Source organism: Tursiops truncatus, chromosome 7, assembly GCF_011762595.2.
Source record: "Tursiops truncatus isolate mTurTru1 chromosome 7, mTurTru1.mat.Y, whole genome shotgun sequence".
Classification (NCBI taxonomy): Eukaryota; Metazoa; Chordata; class Mammalia; order Artiodactyla; family Delphinidae; genus Tursiops; species Tursiops truncatus.
The window spans coordinates 82,964,334-82,979,914 of NC_047040.1; positions in this window are offsets into that span (position 1 = coordinate 82,964,334).

The following is a 15,581-nucleotide window of genomic DNA, read 5'->3' on the forward strand; positions in this document are numbered from 1 at the left end:
TTACTATTTCTATGGCTATGATCCCATGATTTGTACACTGTGTAAATTGAAAATGTCAGCAGCATCTTATAATATTAGAAGTCAACGTTTCTATCATTTACTATTTCTATGGCTATGATCCCATGATTTGTACACTGTGTAAATTGAAAATGTCAGCAGCATCTTATTTGTCTGTGTCTCTTCCAGTCTTAAGATTTACAGTTCTTTGATATTGGCCATCTTACTTAACTAAATAGATGAGATTAACATCACATTATTTTTCAAGTAATTAAGTCTATTGGATATTGCTGCACTCCTTGTGCACTGCACAGTTCACATGGACTACAATGTCAGTGCACATTCTTGTACTGTCTACTACCCAACCTGTATAACCGTATGTATGTATACACTAGATCTCTAAGTACTTCACCGTATACCTGCCTGTGTATCATCACTCAGGGTGTTTCCTTTATTTGGAAAGTCCAACTCTTACCTCAAGCTAAGTCATGAAATTGAACTCCAATATACATTCTTCTATTTGGTTTTCTACAACACTTCTCTCCCTCATAGTGTATACCACAAAATTGAGCCCTTAATATTATAAAGTATCAGTGTAACTTATCCAAGGTTCAGATTCTAAAGTCAGCAGATTGGCTAGAAATGCATGTATATTTAAAACTATCCTTTAAAGTTATGAGTAAAGTTTGTATGTAATGGCATACAGTTTCCTTGTGTACACTAACATTTTGAGAACCATGGAGCAAGATGAAAGGAAGCTTCTAAATCAGATGAGTGAACTTCGAAATTTGTCTTTAAGATAAACATCTTTTTGCTAGATAAGGAATTCTAAAGTTGTTTCTCCTTGCCTCCAGGGTTTACACTCTGTTTTAAAATTTAGTCTTTAAAATGTTATTACACGTCTATAGATATTTGGGTTTCACTTGGAAAGCACTTGGTGCCAGTCCTGACACAGTAGGTGCTCTGTAAATGTCTGATGGATTTGAGTCTGGTTTAGTCTATTCTTTAAAGAATTGTAGAGAAGAAAAAGACCACCTGAGAAAATGTCAAGATTAGCTCAGATAATTTTGTAAAACAAGGAAAAATGATTTACTTAAAATTAGGGCTTGCTATTAAACTATAGTATTTAAAAGTGTGCAGTATTGCTGCAGGGTCTGAAAGATGAATGAAAAGAAATGGAAAGCCGAGAAATATATCAACATATATATTGGAATTTAGTACATGAGAAAGATAGCTTTCAAAATATAGAAAGGAATAAAATAGTCAATCCATATTGTTGGGATAATCTGTGTCCATGTTCTTGCTGTCAATTTATCTGTCTACCTACCTACCTACACACACACATATAACTGGGTGTCTTTCTCATACCATGAACCAAACAGTCTACATTGTTTACATAAGTAAATGTTAAATACCTTGTTTTTGCTATCTTATATACATATATGTATCTACAAATAAGACTTCTAATGTTATCATACTGTTATTCTTTAGAAACTTGATTTTTCCGTTTCACTGATTTTTCTTTTCTAGATATTTCACTGTTGGTACATATAGATTTGGTACACTATTTTAATAGATATATAACATCTCATATAAATATACAATAATTTGTTAGTAGATATATATGTAGGTTGTTTTCTAATTTTTCATTGTTATAATGTTGAAATGAAAATCATCATTTTTTCTTTTACACATGAAAGTTTTTTTCTAGAATGCGTACCTAGACACATTGGGACAGTTTTGCCAATTGCTCTTAGTGGTGAATATAACAATTTATGATCACATTCCATGAGAGCTCTCCTCTCCTAAAGTCTCATCAAATACTTGTAACTTCAGCCTTTCAACTTTTTCTTATGAGTGTGAGATTGCACTTCATTGGTGTTTTAATTAGCATCCCTAAAAAGTAGTAAGATTGAATGTGTTTTCATGTGTTTGACTCATTTGTTTTTTCTTCTTTAAATTCTTTATATTCTGTTAGTAAACCTTTTCTTATTTGTGGAATTTCTTTCTTGAAACTAAAACTTTGTCAGTTATGAGTTGTAAATATCTTTTCCCAATTGGTGATTTGTTTCAAATTTTATTTAATGGGTCCTTTAGGCAAAAAATTTTAAACTTAACAGTCTAATTCATCAAAATTTTCATTTTTATGTGTCTTTTAAAACTATTTTCTTAGCCAGATTAAAAAGTTTATAGTTTCTTCTAATGTTTTATAAATTTTCTCTAAATTTTAAGTGTTTAATCCATCTAGAATTAATTTTAAAATATTTTATTATGTATTATTTTTTGATTTGAGTAGTCAATTTCTGAATATTGAATTTAGTATTCAAATGTTTAATATTACATATGTATTTATTTCAAATTGTGAAGATTCAGTATTTGCCAGTACCTGTTCAGTCATAATGAATGGAATCAGGAATATTTCTGCTTTGTAATAGGCAGGCGCAGCATTAAGCTTTGTCAGGAGATGGTCCTTGAAGGGCATTCCAATAGGAAGGGGACTCCTCTCTCTGGTTCTGTGTGTGTTTCCTTCTGTTGCTTTTTGCCCCTGCTTCATGGCCGGTCAATGATATGGGTGTAGGGGAAATCTGGTGCTCATCTATGTCCCCAAAGCTCTCAGTCCCTTGTCAACTGCTCCAACATGGCCCATGTCTAGTGACCAGCTTCCCAGATGGTTCAGAGGCAGACACTATACATGCTTCAGGACTGCTCTGACCTGGGCAATCCAGTGGACCTCTCTGACAGGTAGCCTTCAAGCAAACCTTCTGGATCCCTGACTATAGGAGGGAGACTCTCATTCCAAGTTTGTTCTTCCTGGGGTACTCTCCCTCAGTTCTAAAGTATCTTCAGAATAACTTTTATAGTTACTCTTCTATTATAAAAGTAATTCTAGTTGACCTTGAACAACACAAGTTTGAAATATGTGGGTCCACTTACATGTGGATGTTTTTTCAGTCAGTACTACAGTATTACATAATACAGGTTGGTTGAATCCTAGAATTCAGAACCACAGACATTGAGGGCCAACTATGGGACTTGAACAACCATGGATTTTAGTATCCATAGTGGGTCCTGGATCCAATTCCCTGCTGATACCAAGGGATAAATGTACATTGGTTTCCCATGTTTAAATTTATGTGTACTTGCTGGCTCCTGATTAGATCCAGACTAATACAGCTATCACTCATTTTCTAATTGATTTGTAATGTTCTATTTTACCTGTTTTATTCATGGGCGCTTTTTTTTCTGATAACTTGCCTTTTTTAGTTTTTTTTTAAGATGCCAATTCTTAATCATTTAAGTACTACTCAGTGTCACTTTTCAACCATTCAGTTGATAAAAAATTTAATTACATTCACTATAGTTTGCATATGCAAACTATATATTATACATTTTAAAATAATAAAATATAAAATATTTAAATAAATTTTATAGTATATATAGTACATAATATAGGCATTATATAATTATCTAAATATCTAAATATACTATATACTATAAATTAAAGTATATATATACATATTTTAGATTAGCTATATACAAATGCTTAATATTTTAGAGTATGTTCCACCATTTTTATTCTTTAACCTCATCTAGGCTTCTACTTGCCCTTTGTTTTTCACAGTAAACTCAGAATTGCTTCTCAAATTCTTCAGAAGTTTCTGTACTATAGCAAATGGTATTAAAGTAAATATAGATTCATTTAGGGAGAATTTTCATATTTACAATACTGAATCTTCCCATTTGTGAAAATGATATTTCTCTACATTCAGATCCTCTTTTTTTCATTTTAAATATAAAAATTTTTCAAAAATTACTTGGTTTAATCTACTCTTCGGTACTTTCTATATTTTTGTCCCACTAATGAGTAGAATTCCTTTTAATAATACATTTTCTGATGAATAAGAGATGTTTTCATGTGTTTCTCTTTTATCTAAACTTACTGAATTCTCTCATTAGATTTAAATTTTGTTTGGAGATTTACAAAAAATTTTTCTAAGAGCACCTTCATATTATCTAGTAATGAGGGCAATTTCTCCTTACTGTTCCTATTTTTTAAATTCCTCAATATTCTTTTCCTTTACCTTGGTTCTTTAATATAATTAATACAATGTTTAACAGAGGTTGTAATAAGCACTATTGCTTTGTTCCTGATTTAAATGAAATAAATCTAAAATGTCACCATTTAGTGTGATACTTACTATATTTTGGTGTTAAATACCTAGGGAAACTCCCTAGTGTTACTAGTTTACTCTCAGTTTTGAATCAAAATTAAGAGTTCTATTTTTTTTATTATTTTTTATTTTTTGCGGTATGCAGGCCTCTCACTGTTGTGGCCTCTCCCGTTGCGGAGCACAGGCTCAGCAGCCATGGCTCACGGGCCCAGCCGCTCTGCGGCATGTGGGATCTTCCCGGACCGGGGCACAAACCCGTGTCCCCTGCATTGGCAGGTGGACTCTCAACCACTGCGCCACCAGGGAAGCCCAAGAGTTCTATTTTTAAAAGTGCTTTTTCTCTATTGAGATAAGTATATGGTCACATGATAACTTGAAGTAGAAAATTACATTAATAGATTTTCTAAATTTAAAATGTTCTTTTATTACTGAGTAAACCCTTCTCATCATAAAATGTGTTTCATAACTTGATTTACCAATCATTTAATTAGGATTTTTGTATATGTGCTTATAACTTTTATTAGCCTGTTTTTTTCCTTTATTATTCTGTTATTGTCCAGTTTTAAAACCAAGGTTTTGGTTTTAACTTATTTCTAAATCAATTTTTTATTGAAATATAATTGACATACAATGTTATATTAATTTCAGGTGTACAACATAATGATTCAATATTTGTATGAATTGAGAAATGATCATCTATCACCATACAAAGTTAAAACATTTTTCTTCTTATGATAAAAATCTTTTAAGGTTTACTGTATTAGCAAAGATTTACTTTCTTTGAAATTTGCAATACCAGATTATTTACTATAGTCCCCATGCTGTACATTACATCCTGATGGCTTATTTTGTAACTGGAAGTTTGTACCTCTTGTCCCCTTCACCCTTTCCACCCACCCGTTAACCCCCATCCCCTTTGGCAATCACCAATCTATTCTCTGTATCTGAGTTCCATTTTGATTGTTTTGTTTTTGAGATTCCAAATATAAGTGAAATCATATGATATTTGTCTTTTCTCTGTCTGACTTATTTCACTTAGCGTAATACCCTCTAGTCCATCCATGTTCTCACAATGGCAAGATTTCATTCTTTTTTATGGCTGTGAGTAGTATTTGATGGTATATATTTGCCACATCTTTTTTTAATCCATTCATCCATGAATGGACACTTAGATTGTTTCTACAGCTTAGCTACTGTAAATAATGCTGCAATGAACATAGGGTGCATATATCTTTTTGAATTAGTGTTTTTGTTTTCTTCAGGTAAACACCTAGAAGTGGAATCTCTGGATTATATGGTAGTTCTATTTTTTAATTTTTGTGGAACCTCCATACTGTTTTCCATAGTAGCTACACCAAGTTACACTCACACCAACAGTGTACGAGGCTTCCCATTTCTCCATATCCTCGACAATACTTGTTATTTCTAGTCCTTTCGATAATAACCATTCTGACAGGTGTGTGGTGACACCTCACTCTGGTTTTGACTTGTATTTCCCTAATGATTAGTGATGTTTTCATGTGCCTGTTGCCCATCCATATATCCTCTTGGAAAAAATGTTTATTTGGATTCTCTGCCCATTTTTAAATTGGAGTATTTTTCTGCTATTGAGTTGTATGTATTCTTTATATTTTTGGGATATTAACCCCTTATCAGATACATCATTTGCAAGTATCTTCTTCCATTCAGTATATTGCCTTTTTATTATGTTGATGGTTTTCTTCACTACACAGAAGATTTTTAGTTTGATGTAATACCATTTGTTTATTTTTGCTTTTGTTGCCATTGCCTTTGGAGTCAGATCTTAAAAAATTATTACCAAGTATGAAGTTGAGCTTACCACCTGTGTTTTTTTCTAGGAGTTTTGTGGTTTCAGGTCTTACATTCAAAATTTTAATCCATTTTTAGTTAATTTTTGTCTGTGGTGTAAGATTGTGATCCAGTTCATTCTTTTGCATGTGGCTGTCCAGTTTTTCCCAACACTGTTTATTAAAGAGACTGTCCTTTCCCCACTGTATATTCTTTCCTCCTTTGTCATAAATTAATTGACCATATATGTAAAGTGTTATTTCTGGGCTCTCTACTCTGTTCCATTGATCTATGTGTCTGTTTTTATGTCATTACCATACTGTTTTGATTACTGTAGCTTTTTAGTACTGTCTGAAATTGGGGTGCATGACGCCTCCAGCTTTGTTCTTTCTCAAGATTGCTTTGGCTATTTGAGATCTTCTGTGGATACATACAATTTTTAGGGCTTTTAAATTTTATTTCAGGAAAAATGCCATTGGAATTTTGATAGGGATTGCATTGAACCTGTAGTTGGCTTTGGGTAATATGGACATTTTAACAATATTAATTCTTCCTGTCCAGGAGCATAGACTATGTTTCCATCTATCTGTGCCTCCTTCAGTTTCTTTCATCAGTATCTTAGAGTTTTCAGTGTGCAGATCTTTCTACTTGGTTAAATTGATTCCTGGGTATTGTTTTTGATGTGGTTGTAAATGGCATTTTTTCCTAACTTTTTTTCTGATGGTTCATTGTTAGTGTATAAAAATATAACTGATTTTTATATGTTGATTTTCTACTGTGAAACTTTACTGAATTCATTTATTGTTTCTAACAGTCTTTTGGTGGATTCTTTAGGGTTTTCTGTGTATAAAATCATGTTGTTCACAAATTGTGACAGTTTTACTTTTTCCTTTCCAAATTGTATGATTTTTTTTTCCTGCCCATTTGCTGTGGCTAATATTCCTAATACTATGCTGAATAAAAGTGATGAGCCATTTTTCTTATCCTTATCTTGTTCTGATAATAAAAGAAAGAAATTCAGCTTTTCACCCTTGAGTATGATGTTAGCTGTAAGATTGCTATATACAGCCTTTATTAAGTGAAGACACACTCCTTCTTATACTCACTTTGTTGAGAGTTTTTATTATAAATAGATGTTGAGTTTTGTCAAAAGCTTTTTCTGCATCTACTGAAATTATTAAATGATTTTTATCTTTTACTTTGTTAATATGATGTCACATTGATATGCAGATGTTGAACCTTCCTTGCATCCCTGGGATAAATCCTATTTGATCATGGTGTATAGTCCTTTCTTTATATTGTTGAATTCAGCTTGCTAATTATGTTGAGAATTTTTGCATCTGTGTTCATCAGGGATATTGGACTGTAATTTTCTTTCATTTTTTGGGGGGTGTTCTTGTCTGGTTTTGATATCAGGGTAATGCTGGCCTTGTGAAATGAGTTTTGTAGTGTTCCCTTCTCCAAGTTCTGGAAGAATTTGAGGAAAATAGGTAATAAATCTTATTTGAATTTTTGGTAGAATTCACCATTGAAACTGCCTGGTCCTGAACTTGTATTTGTTGTCATTTTTTTTTTTTTTTACTGATTCAATCTTTTTGTAGTGATTAGTGTGGTAGATTTTCTATTTCTTCCTGATTCAATCTTAGAAGATTGTATGTTTCTTTGGTGTATAATTGTGTGTAGTATCCGGACCCTTTGTTATTCTTTGGTATCAGTTGTAACGTCTCCTCTTTCGTTTCTGATTTTATTTATTTAAGCCCTCTGTCTTTTTTCTTAGCCTAGCTACAGGTTTGTCAATTTTATTTTCCTTTCAGAGAACCAGCTCTTAGTTTTATTGATCTTTTCTATTGTCTTTTTTGTTTCTTTCATTTATTACTGCTCTCATCTATATTATTTCTGTAGATCTGAAACAAATAACTGCCAAATATTTCTCCAGCAAAGATGCACTTATTCAGGATCAGAAGAGAATTTCAATTTGGGGTCAAGCTGTGAGCAAGTCCCTGCATGACAAGGGAAGGAGAACACTTTTACAGAGAGGGAAAGAAAAAAAAAAAAAAGATAGGAGCGTTTTATTAAACAAAGAGTCCATAGCTTTTCATTGGCTGAGTCCTTCCCAAGCAAGAAGAGGAGTCTTTCTTCTTCCTGTTAGGCTTTGTTATTTTCACAGGGCATGAGAGTCCCCCCTTCTGTTCTTCCAACTCTATTTAGTTGAAGTTTCGGTTTATTAATTGTTTACATTTCCCTCCTGCTGCTAACTTTGGGTTTTATATGTTCTTTTCCTAGTTTCTTTGGGTGTAAGATAAGATTTTCTGAGATCTTTCTTGTTTCTTAAGGTAGGCCTGTTTTGCTATACAACATCCCTCTTAGAACTGGCTTTGCTGCATCCCAAAGATTTTGGTATGTTGCATCTCCATTTTCATTTGTATTCTCAAGGTATTTTTAAATTTCTCCTTTGATTTCTTTGTTGACCCATTTGTTTTTCAGTATCATGTTGTTCAATCTCTACATATCTGTGATTTTTCCATTTTTATTTTTGTATTTGATTTAGTTTCATACCACTGTTCAAAAAAGATGCTTGACATGATTTCAGTCTTCCTAGATTTATTGAGACTTGCTTATGAGCTATCATATACAACTTCCTTATGAGCTAACATATGATCTGTCCTGGAGAATGAATGTTCCTTGTGCTCTTGAGAAAAATGTGTATTCTGCTGCTTTGGATGGAATGTATCTATTAAGTCCAACTGGCCTAAAGTGTCCTTTATTATACATCTTATAATCAATAAGATGTTTCCTTATTGATTTTCCATCTGGGTAATCGATCCATTGATGTGTTAAAGTCCCCTATTATTATTGTATTGCTATCAACTTCTCCCTTTAGATATATAAATATTTGCTTCATATAGTTAGATTCTCCTATGTTGGGTACATAAATATTTACAAATATTATATCTTTGTGCTGGATTGACAGCTTCATCAGTATGTAGTGCCCATCTTTGTCTTTTATTACAGACCTTGTTTTAATGTCTTTTTTGTCTATGTATGGCTACCCCAGCTTTCTTTTGATTTCCATTTGCAGGAAACATCTTTTTTCATCCCTTCACTTTCAGTCTATGTGTGTTCTTATATCTAAAATTAGTCTTTTGTAGGCAGCATATTGATGGGTCTTGTTTCTTTATCCATTTAGCCACTCTATGTCATTTGTTTGGAACATTTACACCATTTGCATTTAAAATAATTATTGATAGCTATGCACTTATTTTGTTAATTGAGTTTTCTAGCTGTTTGGTAGCTTTTCTCTTTTCCTTTCTTCTCTTGCTTTGTGTTTGATGAATTTCAATAGTGTTATGCATAGTTTCCTTTCTCTTTATGATTTGTGTAGAGGCCTATCTCTGTTTGTTGTGCTTCTCCACTGTATTGCACTTTGCAGGTACTGCATTTTAAAAATTGAAGGTTGTGGCCACCCTGCACTGAGCAAGTGTAGGTGCAGTTTTTCCAATAACATTTGCTCAATTTATGTCTCTGTATCACATTTTGGTAGTTCTTGTAAATTTCAGAATTTTTCATTGTTATATTTTTTATGGTGATCTAAGATTAGTAATATTTGTTACTATTGCAAAAAGATCACAACTCATTGAAGGCTCCAATGATGTTTAGCACTTCTTAACAATGAAGTATTTTTAAATTAAGGTATGTACATTGTTTTCTTAGACATGATGCTATTGCATACTTAATAGACTATAGTATAAATACAACTTTTATGTGTACTGAGAAAAAAAAATTGTGTTAACTCACTTTATTATGATATTCTCTTTATTGCTGTGGTCTAGAACTGAACCTGCATTATCACTGATATGCCTGTATCTACCATAGATTTTTGCTTTTCAGTTATTATGAAGCTCATCTCTAACCACTTATATGTATATAACAGTCTATTTTATGTTGATAGCAAGTTAAGTTTGAAGGCACTCTAACTCTACGTTTTTACCCCCCACAAGTTTTGTTTTGATATCACATTTTACATCTTTTTATTTTGTGTATCCATTTTCTAATTATTATAGAGTTATTTTTACTACTTATGCCTTGTAACTTTCTTTTTTTTATATTAAGTAATTTATTTATTTATTTATTTTTCGCTGTGTTGGGTCTCCGTTGCTGTGCGTGGGATTTCTCTAGCGGCAGCAAGTGGGGGCTACACTTCATTGTGGTGCACGCCGGCTTCTCGTTGCGGTGGCTTCTCTTGTTGCGGAGCACGGGCTTCAGTAGTTAGGCTCACAGGCTGTAGAGTGCAGGCTCAGTAGTTGTGGCGCACGGACTTACTTGCTCTGTGGCATGTGGGATTCTCCCGGACCAGGGCTTGAACCCATGTCCCCTGCAGTGGCAGGCGGATTCTCAACCACCTTGCCACCAGAGAAGCCCCTTGTAATTTTCATACTAGCTTTAAAGTGATTAATTCACTACTTTATGTATATTCACCTTTACCAGTGAAATTATAACTTTCATATGTTTTCTTGTTAGTAGTTAGTGCCGTTTCTTTTCAAGTTAAAGAAAGTTCCTTTAAGCCACAGAAAGGAATCCAAATCGGAAAAGAAGTAAAACTGTCTCTGTTTGCAGATGACATGATACTATATATAAAGAATCCTAAAGATGCTACCAGAAAACTACTAGAGCTAATAAATGAATTTGGTAAAGTAGCAGGATACAAAATTCACAGAAATCTCTTGCATTCCTATACACTAATGATGAAAAATCTGAAAGAGAAATTAAGGAAACACTCGCATTTACCATTGCAACAAAAGGAATAAAATACCTAGGAATAAACCTACCTAAGGAGACAAAAGACCTGTATGCAGAAAACTATAAGACACTGATGAAAGAAATTAAAGATGATACAAACAGATGGAGAGATATACTATGTTCTTGGATTGGAAAAATCAACATTGTGAAAATGACTATACTACCCAAAGCAGTCTACAGATTCAATGAAATCCTTATCAAACTACCAATGGCATTTTTCACAGAACTAGAATAAAAAATTTCATAATTTATATGGAAACGCAAAGACCCTGAATAGCCAAAGCAGTCTTGAGAAAGAAAAACGGAGCTGGAGGAATCAGGCTCCCTGACTTCAGACTATACTACAAAGCTACAGCAATCAAGACAGTGTGGTACTGGCACTAAAACAGAAATATAGATCAGTGGAACAGGATAGCAAGCCCTGAGAAAAACCCATGCACATACGGTCACTTTATCTTTGATAAAGGAGGCAAAATATACAGTGGAGAAAAGACAGCCTCTTCAATAAGTGGTACTGGGAAAACTGGACAGCTACATGTAAAAGAATGGAATTAGAGGGCTTCCCTGATGGCGCAGTGGTTGAGAGTCCGCCTGCCGATGCAGGGGACATGGGTTTGTGCCTCGGTCTGGGAAGATCCCACATGCCGTGGAGCGGCTGGGCCTATGAGCCATGGCCACTGAGCCTGCACGTCTGGAGCCTGTGCTCTGCAACGGGAGAGGGCACAACGGCGAGAGGCTTGCGTACTGCAAAAAAAAAAAAAAAAAAAAAAATTAGAACACTCCCTAATACCATACAGAAAAATAAACTCAAAATGGATTAAAGACCTAAATGTAAGGCCAGACACTATCAAACTCTTAGAGGAAAACATAGGCAGAACATTCTATGACATAAATCACAGCAGATCCTTTTTGACCCACCTCCTAGAGTAATGGAAATAAAAATAAACAAATGGGACCTAATGAAACTTAAAAGCTTTTGCACAGCAAAGGAAACCATAAACAAGACAAAAAGATAACTGTCATAATGGGAGAAAATATTTGCAAATGAAGCAACTGACAAAGGATTAACCTCCAAAATATACAATCAGCTCATGCAGCTCAATATCAAAAGTCAAAAAACCCAATCCACAAATGGGCAGAAGAGCTAAATAGACATTTCTCCAAAGAAGATATACAGATTGCCAACAAACACATGAAAGGATGCTCAACATCACTAACCATTAGTGAAATGCAAATCAAAACTACAATGAGGTAGCACCTCACACTGGTCTGAATGGCCATCATCAAAAAATCTACGAACAGTAAATGCTGGAGAGGGTGTGGAGTAAAGGGAACGCTCTTGCACTGTTGGTGGGAATGTAAATTGGTACAGCCACTATGGAGAACAGTATGGAGGTCCCTTAAAAAACTAAAAATAGAACTACCGTATGACCCAGCAATTGCACTAATGGGCATATACCCTGAGAAAACCATAATTCAAACAGAGTATTGTATCACAATGTTCATTGCAGCACTATTTACAACAACCAGGACATGGAAGCAACCTAAGTGTCCATCGACAGATGAATGGATAAAAAAGATGTGGCACAAATATACAATGGAATATTACTCAGCCATAAAAAGAAATGAAATTGAACTATTTGTAGTGAGGTGGATGGACCTAGAGTCTATCCTACAGAGTGAAGTAAGACAGAAAGAAAAACAACTATGCTAATATATATATATATGTGGAATCTAAAAAAAAAAAGGTTCTGAAGAACCTAGGAGCATGACATGAATAAAGACACAGACATAGAGAATGGACTTGAGGACATGGGGAGGGGGAAGGGTAAGCTGGGACAAAGTGAGAGTGTGGCATTGATATATATACACTACCAAATGTAAAATAGATAGCTAGTGGGAAGCAGCCACATAACACAGAGAGATCAGCTTGGTGCTTTGGGACCACCTAGAGGGGTGGGATAGGGAGGGTGGGAGGGAGGCTCAAGAGAGAGGGCACATGGGGATATATGTACACATATAGCTGATTCACTTTGTTATACAGCAGAAACTAACACAGCATTGTAAAGCAATTATACTCTAATAAAGATGTTAAAAAAAAAAAGTTCCTTTAATATTTCCTGTTATGGCTGGTTTAGTGGTGATGAGCTTCTTTATCTCATTTTTGTTTCTGAATGATAACCTTGGCAAGTAAAGTATTCTTGGTGGACTTTTTTTCCCTTTAACACTTTGATTATATCTATGTCACTCCTTTCTGGACTGCAAGGTTTCTGCTGAGAAATCTGCTGATAGTCTTATGGAGGCTCACTGGTATATAACAAGTTGTTTTCTCTTGCTGCTTTTAGATTTTTCTCTTTATCTTTAATTTTTGACATTTTAATTACAGTGTTTCTTAATGTGCATCTCTTTGGGTCCTTTTTGTTTGGAACTTTCTTGGCTTGCTGGGTCTGGATGTCTGTTTCTTTCCCCAGGTTAGGCAAGTTTTCAGCCATTATTTCTTCAGATCAGTTTTCTGTTCCATTCTCTCTCTCTTCTCCTTCTGGGATCCCTATATGCAAATGTTATTCTGCTTGATTTTGTCCCAGAGGTCCCTCAATATACCTTAACTTTTTAAAATTCTTTGTTCTTTTTGTTGCTCTATTTGGATGAGTTCTACTGTCCAGTCTTCCAGGTTACTGATTCATTCTTCTGCTTCATCTAGTCTGCTGTTGAAACTCTGTAGTGTAATTTTCAGTCAGTTACTATACTGTTCAGCTCTGTGACTTCTGTTTGGTACTTTATTATATTCTCAGTCTTTGTTGAATATCTCACGGTGTTCATCCATTTTTCATCCAAGTTCAGTGAGCATCTTTATGACCATTATTTTAAACTCTTTATCAGGTAAATTACTTATCTGTTTCATTAAGGGTTTGTTTATTGTTTTTTCTGCCGGGGTGGATTATCTTGCTTTCTGTTTCGAATATACTGTTTTGTCTCCTCATTTTGCTTGGTTCTCTGTGTTTGTTTTTTATGTATTAAGTGAAAGTGCTCTCTCTCACAGTCTTGAAGGAATGGCCTTGTGTAGGAGATGAAACTTATCATTTAACCTTTCCCTAGTCACTGGTTGTTTCTTGAGCCTTTGTGATTGTCCAAGCAGCCTGATTTTTTTCTTGTTAGGGCCCAGTTTGTGATGGTGTCAAGAGCTGTCTCTTCAATTATTTCAGATCCATGAGACCCAGAAAAGCAGTACCTCTGGAACCCAGAGCCAGGTGGTCAAGGGGCATCCCCTATGTGGGCTGCATGTGCCAGCTGACTTGGGGTGGGGGGACACTGGAGCAGCTCAGGGCCAGGGCACTGGGCCAGGTGGCTTTATCAGGGCTCTGGGAGTGGCATGGGGGTGGGGCACATCTGCTCTAACAAGTTAGAGGGAGAGTATAAAAGTGGTGCCTGCTAGTGCTTGTGCTAGCAAGGTAGAGGGAGAATGCAAAAATGGTACATGCCATGACCTGTCTCCCTGGAGAGAGTCCCAACAGGTTCTGATGTTCTAGTAGATGCTCTAAGACTAACAAATCTTCTTCACATATGGTCTAGGTGCCTCCCAAACAGCTGCTTCTGTGCTAGAATGCCTGGTGAATGAGTCTGCATGCAAGTCCTTTTAAGAGCAGAATCTCTGTTTCGTATGGTCCTATGGTCCTTCTGCCTGCAAGCTCTATTGGTTTTCAAAGCCAGTTGTTTTGGGAGCTCATCTCTGGTGCAAGACCCAGGGGTTGGGGTCTGTGAAATGGGGCATAAACTCCTTACTCCTCAGGGAGAAGCTCCATTTTCATGAGATCCCTCCTGATTATAGATCGCTACACTGGGGGTGGGGTTTTTGGTGAGACCACATTTTTTACATGTTTTTCCTACCTGTCTGGATGTGGCCCCTTTATCCACTGTTATGGGGGGATTCTTTAGCTACCTAGTCCTTCCCAGACGGAATTGTTCCATATGTAATCTGTTGTGTAGACACAACAGATTTGTTGTGTCTGTGGGAAGAGCTAAGTTCAGGATCTTCCTACACCGCCATCTTGAACTGCCCCGTCTCTAAATCAGTCTTTTTACTTGTGTTTTTCAAAGACTTCTCTTGGTTTTATTGATACTTTCTACTAGTTCTTTCTTCTGTTTTCTTTGGGCTTGCTCTCTTCACATTTTTTGTGTTAGTATTTTTAATCCAGTATTTAGGTCACAGATATGTCTCTTGAAAACTTTAAATTCTAAGTTAACTATATCCCACAAGTTTTGATTCATTGTAGTTTAATTATTGTTCAATTCTAAATATTTTATGATTTACATTGTGATTTGACCAAAGAAATATTTACAGATGTTATTTAAATGTTCAAATGTATTTGTGCGTAGACTTTAAAATTCTAATTCCACTGTGTTTTGGCAAGAGGATTTGGTCTGATCAGGAATTTGGGTTTGTTTAGACTTGTTTCACAGATAGTACATAGTCAATTTTTGTAACTTTTGTGTATGTTTGGAAAAGTGTACATTCTATAAAAGTGGTCTCGTGTATAAATGCACATCTGTTAGATCACATTTTTTATTGTGTCATTTATGTGCACTGTGTACTTTCTGTCTTTCAAATAAAACCTTTTACTATACATAAATATGCATATCCAAGTATGTTTTAGGTGTATATAATTACTAATATATATCTGAGAGAGATGTATTTAATCTCTGTTAGTGGATTTACTGAGTTTTTCTTTATATTTCTATGTTTTCTATACGTATTTTGAGACTGTCTTGTTAAGCACACACAAAAATTTATCATATCTTCCTAGTAAA